The sequence below is a fragment of the Heteronotia binoei genome, chromosome 17 (genome assembly GCF_032191835.1).
Source record: "Heteronotia binoei isolate CCM8104 ecotype False Entrance Well chromosome 17, APGP_CSIRO_Hbin_v1, whole genome shotgun sequence".
NCBI lineage: Eukaryota > Metazoa > Chordata > Lepidosauria > Squamata > Gekkonidae > Heteronotia > Heteronotia binoei.
The window spans coordinates 19035602-19045872 of record NC_083239.1 but is presented as its reverse complement, the minus strand read 5'-3'; the positions used below and the strand labels follow the sequence as shown (position 1 = coordinate 19045872).

Below are 10271 nucleotides of genomic sequence, written 5' to 3'. Positions count from 1 at the left end.
GGCCAGATCCTTCTACTCGTTTACCGAATGAGTCCAGCGGAGTTTTACTCCTCAGCCCGTATGCTTCCAGAGGCAGCCTCCACAGATCTTAAACTTTCAGATCCCTGAAGGGGGAGGGATCAGGTTAAAATCATGTGTGGATGCAACGAACACGCGTGTTTATGCGAACATGCTATCAAGCCGGCGCAGGCGTCCGCGCGAGCGAGCAAGGAGGCGGCTGCAGGTGCAGGAGCGGACCCTCGGCTGCAAAGCGCTGGGATCCGCTCGGCGTGGGCCCAAGTGCCAAAAGACACGTGCGCCGCCCCCCCATCACTTCGGAACGCGAAATCTGCAGCTGCACGCTGGGCCAGGCCCCCTTTGCCGGCTCGCCTATCTGTGCCGGGCTTCCTTAAAGGTCGGGCCGCCCTTTCCCGCTCCCTCTCTCTCCTCCCCGCCCCCCCTCCTCCTTCCGTGCCTTTTCCGCGCAAACTCTTCGCCATGCTCGCTGCTGCCGCCGCTGCCGCTCTTGGCGTCACACACACTCCGGCGCGAGCCCTGCAGGAGCCCCAGCCGCCGCTGCCGCCGCACCAGCCCAGCCCAGCTCTGCTGGGAGGAAGAGAAGCCCGGAGCGGCAGGGGCGAGAGGCAGCCCCGGGCCTGGCCGCGCGTGCCCGCCTCGTCTGCCCGCCGGTGCCGGGAGGATGCCAGCCGGCTGCAGCGCTCGCTCGCCGAGGCTCCGTCGTCTGGCGCTGCAGGAAGAGCAGCAGCAGCAGCCGCTCTGGCCCGGGGAGACGCGATAGTGCGAGGGACGCAGCAGCCCCGGAGGGGGGAGGCTCCCCCCTCCTTTCTTTTGGGGGGACGACTTTGCAAAAAACAAAAGGACCCCCCCACCTTCCATTTCACCAAGCGAGGAACAGCGTCGCTGCTGCAACTTCAAGATAAGCTTTTTTTTTTTTTTTACCGACTAAAGAAATATTTTGGCCCTCTGCTTCTACCTGCCCCCCCTTTAATACTCCCCCCCCCCAAGGAATGGCAAACTTCGGCTCGCTGGCTGCCTCCTTGTGGAAAATCTTAAAGTCCTGCTGAACAAAGATCAGGTAAGGCGCACGCCAAAAAAATCCTCTCAACCACCTGCCCGAGGAGAGAGGGGCACAAGGGAGGGGGGCGGCCGAGAGTTAGCCCCGGCTGGGAATGCCAGCCAACCGCCCCCCCCGCCTCCCGCGCCATCCCTCCCACCCACACCCGTGTTTTTCCCCATCACGCCTCCCAAGGAAAGTTGCCGCGGTTGGGAGATGGGGGCCGTTCGTAGCGGGCTGGATTTGCTTTGCAACCCGTGCAGCATCCGCCCCCCCCCCCCCCATCTCGATTCCTCCTCTGCTTGGCGAAGGGATGGTGAGCCAAAATCGCCCGGAGGAGGTTTACCGAAAGAGTACCGGAGGATCGCAGCAGGAGTTCTGGCTCGGCTCCCCTGCTCACAGGTCCCCTTGCAAAAAAAAAAGGGTGTGTGTGTTTGTGGAGGAGGCTTCCATTTTAAGCCCCCCCCCCATTTTTCTTGATGCATTTTGCAAGGGGAAAAAAGGTGGGGGGAGCTCCAATGGAGTGGACTCGGAAGTTTTCAGCGGCTGGTCTCTCCAGCGGCCGTTGGTGCGGGGAGGGGAGGTGGGTGGATGCCCGGAGAATAAACCTCCCCTTGTATATTTTTTGCTGGGTAGTCCCCGCCAGGAAGGCGAAACGTGCAAGTGTCCGGTTCTTCTTCCCTTGCCCGCCTGTCTCTCTCTTTCCTCTGCTGCAATTTCCGAGCGCGGGTGTTCGCCTGAAAGCCACCCAAGCCAACCCCCCTCCCCCGGCGGCTTGGCCCGCATCTGCCTGCTGCTCTCCCTTGTCACGGACTTTGGGAACGCGCCGCAAAATAAATCGGCGAGGTTTAATGAGCGGCTTTTAGGCTTTCGGCGTGTGTCGATTTATTGATGCAAAAAAAAAAGAGAGAGAGAGAGATGGGGGAGCGGAGAAGAGAGAGAGAGATTTCCCCCGGTCTGTTTCTTGCAACTTGCTTCTTGGCTTTGCACCTGCTGAATTGTGTGCAATTGGAATAATATTTTGGAGAGGTTTAAGGTGTCTGTGGCTTGATCGGGGAGGGGGAAAGGAAGATGGGTTCCTGGAAATTGCACTGCCCTCAGCCAGAAAATGCCGATTCTCCCCGCGAAAGGCAAACCTTCGCCGGCGAAGTTGCAATGTGGCACCGAGGCAGTTTGAAGAGTTTGAATGGCTTTCGCTTTGCAAGCCGCAAGATTTCTTTTTGAGGGGTGGGAACAAGCTGGAGGAAGGAGGCTGTTTCTCTCCCTGGCCGCCCCTCCTAACTGAGGAGCCAGAGTGTGGAAGGAGGCTGCAACTTTGGAGAAGGTGGTAACTATAGACTGGTGGTGGTGGTGGTGGTAGAGCCGAAAGCTATTTATTATTGGAAGCTTCACTTCAACAATAGTCCCCCCCCCCTCCAGTCTCCCTCCCCCATATACAATGTGGCTTATTCTGTGCAGAGGTGTTCTCTTGCTCCCGCTACAGGCGAAGGGAGAAATGACACATTGTGGTCGCAAGCGCCGCGGAGACCGGAGTTGGTGATTTTCGCGATGTTCGGGTTCACACGTGCAAGAAGGCGTTGCTTTTCTGCAGGGGCAGCAGAACGACTGAGTCAGAATACCTTGCGCTTTGCGGGAATGTGAGAGTTCTGACTGATGGCTTATCCGTCTTGCTGTCCCTGCCTGCAAGTTAGGACTGTGAGTCCAGTCTAGGGGGAAAAAGCTTCATGGATGCTAAGAATAGGCTTGTGGGATTATTTCCTGTCAGATTCTTGCTTTCCTGCATGGAGTTACTAGTGCCTAGAGGAAGGCTTGTACAGGAACTTAGCTGCAGTTCCTTAGCACAGAAACCAAGAGGAAAAATACACTTATCTTTGATATGTAGAATCCGTGTCCTCTTGACCTCTATGCTCATGATTTATGCAGTTGCACAGATAGTGTTTGGGGCTATCTAAGGCAAGTCTCTTATCTCCTCATCCTTTGGGTGCATACAAAACAAATCTGTTCTTTCAAAATACTTAATGTTAAATGTTCTTCTGCCGGTCAGGGAGTTTGAGTGGGGCCCCCACAGGACTTTTCTGAGTCAGGGCACTAGGCCTACCTGCTGCTCAAGGCAGCCAGGACTGGCCACACCACACATCCCAGGGGCGGGTATGAGTAACTGCAGAGCAGGGTGATTCCCAGGTAGCTGTTCCAATCGGGGAGGCCTGTGTGCTGATCGACCTGGTACAGCAGCAACAGAGAAGAAAGACCTGGGGTAGCCATCCCATTAGCGCAAGCTCCTGGGGTCCTGGACTTGGGAGAAAGCCTCCCTTTGCCCTGTGGATGCTGTGCCATTGGGCTGATGTCATCTCTGTGTCCATCCTACTTCATAAAGGCACTCAGCAAGGACTCTTTGTTGGGAGTTGCTTTGGAACCATTGGCCTGTCTTCCCATGGAGGTCCATCAAAGTGAGAGCCTGAGCAGCATCTCCAAACCCTTGGGAAGAAGGGCCTTTCTGTTTATACCGGCTTCCAGCTGACAAAGATGAGAGAGAACATTTTATGGGCAAGAAGGAGAGAGTGTGTGTTTTAATTATTTTAATTAGGCTTTAATGAAAAGTGCCCCAAACCCTCTGCTTTGGAAGATTAACTGTGCATCCAGCCAGTATTTCCTGATGGCCAGAACCATCCATTGGGAACAGCCTGATCTATTCATGTTTGGAAAGATGAGGGAAGCCAAGAAATGGGAGGTGGGGGAGGCAGTTGTCTCTCCCTGTAAGTAGAAGAGAATGAAAATGTGCATTTAGATGCTGGTGGAGAGGTATGGCAATGAGTCACTTGTATGCATCTATTTCCCCCCACCCACTGCAAGTTTGCACTGTTGGTTAAAATTCTGCTGTGGTCCCCTGCGCAGTCGCTTCCCTGAATATGGATTTTGATGGGATTTCAGGAGACAGAAAAGGGTGGTTTCAGCTGAGAGGTGCTCTAAGAGGCTCTTTGGATCCTTCAGTACTTTATTTCACAACCAACATAATCCTAGACAGATTTCAGCAAATATAGTAATTGGGTTTATTTGGCGTTGTGGACCTTAATGGCAAAGTCTCTCCCTTGTTCCCCACCAGTACTAACCTCACCTTAGACTGTATCTTACTAAGATGCTTTAGGGAACTCACTTCTGCATGAAGATAATGATGTCCTACCTTACAGGGGCATTGTAAGTTTTGTGGAGGTTTATTTTCATGTTCAGGATCGCTACAGAAACACCAGGTGTCATTCATGCCCAAATTTTGAAATGCTGAATATTTTGCAGCCTGAGTCTGTACGTATTTTCTTGGAAGCAAGTCCCATTAAGATCCAATGGGATTTACTTCCTCGTAAACATGCCCCGTGGCGCAGTGTGGTAAGCTGCAGTGCTACAGTCCAAACTCTCCTCATGACCTGAGTTCGATCCTGGTGAAAGCTAGGTTCAGGTAGCCGGCTCAAGGTTGACTCAGCCTTCCATCCTTCTGAGGTTGGTAAAATGTATACCCAGCTTGGTGGGGGGAAAGTGTAGATGACTGGGGAAGGTAACGGCAAACTACCTTGTAAAAAGTCTGCCATGAAAACATTGTGAGAGCAACATCACTCCAAAGTCAGAAACGATTGGTGCTTGCACAGGAGACTACCTTTACCTTTAAGCATGCTTAGGATTTTGGCTTCAGTTTGGTGTTTGGGGAGCAAGGTATGCAAATTGCTGGTGTCAAAATGTATGTTATTGCATGTACTAATTTTAAATGTTGTTGGCTACACATGTGTGTAAAGTGCTGTTAAGTCACTTCAGGTTTATGACGGCTGTATGAATGAATGACTTCAAAAATATCTTGTCCTTAACAGTTTTGCTCTGGTCTTACAAACTGAGGGTCATGGCTTCTTTGATTGAGTCTATCTGTCTTATGTTGGGTCTTTCTCTTTTTTGCTACTTTCAACTTCTCCTAGCATTATTGTCTTTTCCGATTACTGTTGTCTTCTCATAACACAACTGAAGTAAGATAACCTCAGTTTGGTCATTTTAGCTTCTCAGGAGAATACAAGCTTGATATGATCTAGAACCCACTTATTTGTCTTTCTGGATATCCGTATAACTCTCCTCTAGTGCCATATTTCAAATGAATCAACTCTCTTCATCGTCCAGCTTTCATACCATTACATAGTAATTGGGAATACTGTGGTATGATTATCTTGATCCTGGTCAACAGTGACACATCCTTACACCTCAGGATCTTTTATGGTTCTCTTGGTTATGGCATGCCACAAAAGCAAGTGGAAGTCATCCATGTTTCTGCCCCTATTCTTTTCTGAGGTATGTAAAACTATCTAATTTTCTGCAGCAAACAACAATTGCTTATTTAATTCTATTTGTAGCTTGCTTTTCTCCCTTCTGGGGGGACACATAGTGGCTTTTTACCTCCTCCACTCAGTCCTCACAACAACAGTCTTGTGAGGATACGTGAGGCTGAAAGCTTGTGACAGGCCCCAGGTCACCTGGGGGGGGGCTTCCATGGCTGAGGGGGGATTCAGACCCCATCGTCCCATCTTCTAGTCCAACATCCTGACCACTACCACCAGGCCAATCCTAGGGGTCTGTAGAGGATCTGATGGGGAAGCTGTTTGGAACTAGATGAGTGTATGGGTTTTTTCCCCGTTCAGTCTCTTTGAAATGACTGGAACAGGTACGTGTGGGGAAACAAACCTAGGAGGTTTTGTTTGTTCGTTTTTTAAAGTGTGGGCTAGTAACATATGTGCAAACCTCTGAACCTTTTCTGCAGTTCATGTGAAACAAAAAGGTGCACCCAGCTGGTTTGGGACCAGGGTACCGAAAAAGCCACCTACTTTTGAGGCATTTGAGGTCATTCACGGATGCTTGTTCTGAAGCACGAAGGGCTGTGGATCCCTTATTTGGCATCCATTTGTTTGGAACCAAATGACTTTAACTGGGATTTTGATAACTTGTTGATTACTGCCAATGCATCATGAAAAAGAAATCCACTTTAAAGACATGGCGTCTTTAAAGTGGATTTATTTTTCATGATGCATTGGCACTTCTTTTAATCTTTGAAGAGATCTGTTGATGTCTTTATTATTGACTGCTTGATGTTACTGATTGAGCTGTTTTAAAGGTCTTGCTGGCTTTAATTTTTATTATGAGCCGCCTCAGGACCCAAATCAATGTAACATCATCAACAACAACACTGTCAAATAATGTGTATTTACTATTGGAATAGAATCCCTTCCCCGATCAGGTTGCCCAGTGACTCTGAGGCTGTTTGTTTTAATTTTCCTCAGTGATGTGACCTTTGGCTCAGTTTCTCCTGGCATCAAGACTTGAGCCCCAGCACTTGTTTAGCACACCCAAGTTCATCAGTCTTGATGTGTACATGTGTGTGCAATAATAAGGGTGCTCTGAGCACATACAGAGTGCCTGTTGCGAAGAAACCTCTATTAGCCCTGAATTCAGCAAGTAAGGTTTCCAGACCAGCTTTTTAAGCCCCAGTGCCTCCCCCTCCCCCCGGAAATGGCTTGCTTTTAGATGTTTGCTCTGCAGGGTGCAACCTGTCTCCGTGTTTTGCTAGAGATACATTCTAATCTGGATTGTGTCAACTAATCCAAGGAAAGAGTTTAATACAGAGGGGGGGTGGTGGTGTCTGGAGGGAGCTTGAGCTAGAAAATCCATGAGTCCTGATTGCTGTATTGTTCTGTGGGGAGCTTTGTAATGAAGAAGGATGGCTGTGAACTGGAGTTGAAGCAATTCATCCAGAGATGTTGACAGATTTAACTCCAGTCTCAGCTGGCAATGATCTCACATCTTTTCTTTGCCGGGGAAGGCTCCTGACAATGGTAGCCCCCAGAAATGTGTCTCTTGGATGACCCCCTCTGACTTTGTAGGTCATTGCTTAACACTTTCCTCCACACAGCGCTCTCTTCATGATCCCTGCAGCTTCCCCTGTGAGGGACAGGAAAGAGAAATTGTGCGGTCACAGAAAGGACACCACAGGGGAACCCTGGTGAAATGGGACCGTCTGCTGCCCCCAGATACTCCAGGCAGGCCAGTTGCTGTTCTGTCATCAGGTTCTTGGAAGGCAGGCAGTTTATTTCTGCCTCAGAGAGGGAAATAGAGCCAATGATACTCTACAGATCGCATTCTGAGGCAGCGTGAGGGGGCAGGTATGCAGGTATTCTAGCCAAACCTGTTTTTTATTTACACACTTTTGTGGGAAAGAATTTAGTTTTTCAGATTTGTTGTAGTGTTACACCACTGTTCAGGAGTTTGAGAAAAACATACCCTGGCTTGTATGAAAAGATTTTATGGGGGGTATTGAACCCTCTGAGAGCAACTGTCAGCATTTACTTTGCAGGATAAAAAGGTCTCTGGCCTCTGGTGGCAGAGCTTGCTTTAATCTTGGAGAGGAGGGACAGAAGAAATGAAGTTCTGGGAAAGGAGGAGGCCAAGGGGAGATGGAGGGCTAGAACAGGGAATGGTCCAAGGGAATGAAGGGAAGTGAAGGAATGTGGAGTGGGAACCTGGAGAGGGAAGCATGGTTCGCAGGAAGTTTTTAAAATATGGAACCGTTAACTGCACATGAGTAACTTTCAGTGGCATCCTTAAGTCTTCCATCATGCAGATGCACAGTGCTGCCTGATACTGAGTCAAACAAAGTAAGGTCAGTATTGCTAGGCTCTGACTGGCAGCAGGGCAGAGGCCTTTCTGCATTACCTGATCTTTTAACTGAAGATGTTGGGGATTGAACCAGGGACAGCCTGCATGCTATGCAGATGCTACTGCCCCCTTGCTGAGAACACCCAAAGTAGCTCTCTAGATATCTGGACGGTTGGTCTGACAAGGTTAATATTATCTCTACAACTGGCTCCCCAGAGCATCTTGTAGAGGTCTTTCACCTTAGGTACTAGATGATCCTGAACTTAGCACCCGTCTGCATGTGAAGCAGATGACCTCTAAGTCACCTCGCCTTCTATCGTTTAGTGGTGTTTAATGAGATTCGAACCTGGGTCTTCCAAATACTTTTAAGTTTGTTAGGCACTGGGATGCTTTCTGGAACAAGCGGGAGCTGTACAAAAAAGACGGTCTCCACTTGTCCCCGGATGGAACCAGGCTGCTGGCGCTTAAAATCAAAAAGGTGGCAGAGCAGTTTTTAAACTAAATCTAGGGGGAAAGCCGACAGGAGATGAAGACTGGTTCGGGAAGACTCATCTCAAAGAGATGAAGGGTTAGCTGATACTGTACTTTTCTACCGGGTAATGGAGCAGAGTTGTCCACTGAGACGGTGACAAACAGAATGGACTGCCTGCCAGAGTCTCGAGGTGGCAGGAGGAAGGTGGCGGGCCTAGCTTGCCTAGGAAATTATAGATGTTTGTACGCACATTGTAGAAGTCTTCGAAGTAAAATTGGTGAGGTGGAATGTTTAGTGTTGAGAGAAAACATAGACATTGTGGGAATTTCAGAAATGTGGTGGAATGAGGAGAATCAGTGGGACACGGTGATTTCTGGATATAAGTTATACCGGAAGGATAGGGAGGGAACGGTTGGAGGTGGGGTGGCTCTGTATGTCAGAGAGGGCATACGGTCCAGTAAAACTGAGGTCAGAGAATTAGACTCCCTTATAGAAATGCTTTGGGTTGAAATAGGGGGCCCAAAAGGCAATTTAACCATGGGAGTTTGTTATCGCCCACCAAATCAAAAGACAGAGGATGACTATTTTTTATTCATTCATTCATTCATTCATTCATTCATTCATTCATTCATTCATTTATTTAATGACTTCTATCCCGCCCTTCCCAACAAGTGGCTCAGGGCAGCTTACAACACAGGAATCTAACATAAATAGGAGTTAAGCATAAAGCATTTAAATTTAAGCATTAAACCATTTAAAACATTGAACCATTTAAAACATTTAAAACATTGGGGGCAGCAGACATCCAGTATAGCTACGCTCAGTTTCTTATACCAGCTAGTCATAGGCCAGCCGGAAGAGGGTTGTCTTACAGGCCCTGCGGAACTGGGCAAGGTCCCGCAGGGCCCTCACCTCTTCCGGCAGCTGGTTCCACCAGGAGGGGGCCATAATAGAAAAGGCCAGGTCCCTTGTTGATTTTAAGCGGGCTTCCTTTGGCCCGAGGATAACTAGGAGATTTTGAGTTCCCAATCTCAGTACTCTCTGGGGAACATGTGGGGAGAGACGGTCCTCCAGGTAGGCAGGTCCTAGGCCATATAGGGCTTTAAAGGTAATAACCAGCACCTTGTACCGGACTCGGTAAGCTATCGGCAGCCAGTGCAGGTCCCGGAGCCCCGGCCGAATGTGCTCCCTTCTTGGGAGCCCTAACAACAGCCGGGCCGCGGCATTCTGCACTAGCTGCAGCTTTCGGGTTTGGCACAAAGGCAGCCCCATGTAGAGAGCATTGCAGTAGTCCAACCTCGAGGTGACCGTGGCATGGATCACTGTTGCTAGATCGTCACGTTCCAGGAAGAGGGCCAACTGCCTTGCCCGCCTAAGGTGAAAAAATGCGGACTTGGCAGTGGCTGCTATCTGAGCCTCCATCATTAAGGAGGGCTCCAATAGTACCCCCAGGCTTTTGACCTTGTCCGCCGCTATCAGCGACACACCCTCAAAAGCTGGTAGGGGGATTTCCCTCCCTGGGCCCCGACGACCCAAGCAAAGGACCTCTGTCTTCGCTGGATTTAGCCTCAGCCCGCTCAGTCTGAGCCACCCAGCCACTTCCTGTAATGCCCGGTCTAGATTTTCTGGGGCGGAGACTGGTCGGCCGTCCATAAGTAGATAGAGCTGGGTGTCATCAGCATACTGGTGACAACCCAGCCCATACCTTCGAGCAATCTGGGCAAGGGGACGCATATAGATGTTGAATAACATCGGGGAGAGAACCACCCCCTGAGGCACTCCGCAATCAAGCGTTCGCCTCTGGGATAGCTCACCCCCGATCGCGATCCTTTGTCCCCGACCTTTGAGGAAAGCCAACCCCTGAATCCCCGCATCGGCGAGGCGGCAGGTCAGTAACCGATGGTCGACCGTGTCGAACGCAGCCGACAGGTCCAACAACATCAGCACTGCCGAGCCGCCCCGATCCAGATGCCGTTGGAGGTCATCCACCAGGGCGACCAACACCGTCTCCATCCCGTGACCCGGGCGAAAGCCGGACTGGAGTGGGTCGAGGACGGAAGCATCCTCCAGGAA

General features: G+C 50.2%; 1 protein-coding gene across 6 annotated transcripts in view; it reads left to right on the top strand.

Moving 5' to 3' along the window:
* Positions 1-954: 954 nt before the first annotated feature.
* ADGRB2 (adhesion G protein-coupled receptor B2) overlaps positions 955-10271 on the top strand; it is a 305016-nt gene continuing 295699 nt past the window's right edge. For all 6 annotated transcript variants that reach the window (XM_060257849.1, XM_060257848.1, XM_060257847.1 and 3 more), the window contains exon 1: positions 955-1075. The gene's annotated coding sequence lies outside the window, so the exon portion shown is untranslated. The remainder of the gene's footprint in view (positions 1076-10271) is intronic.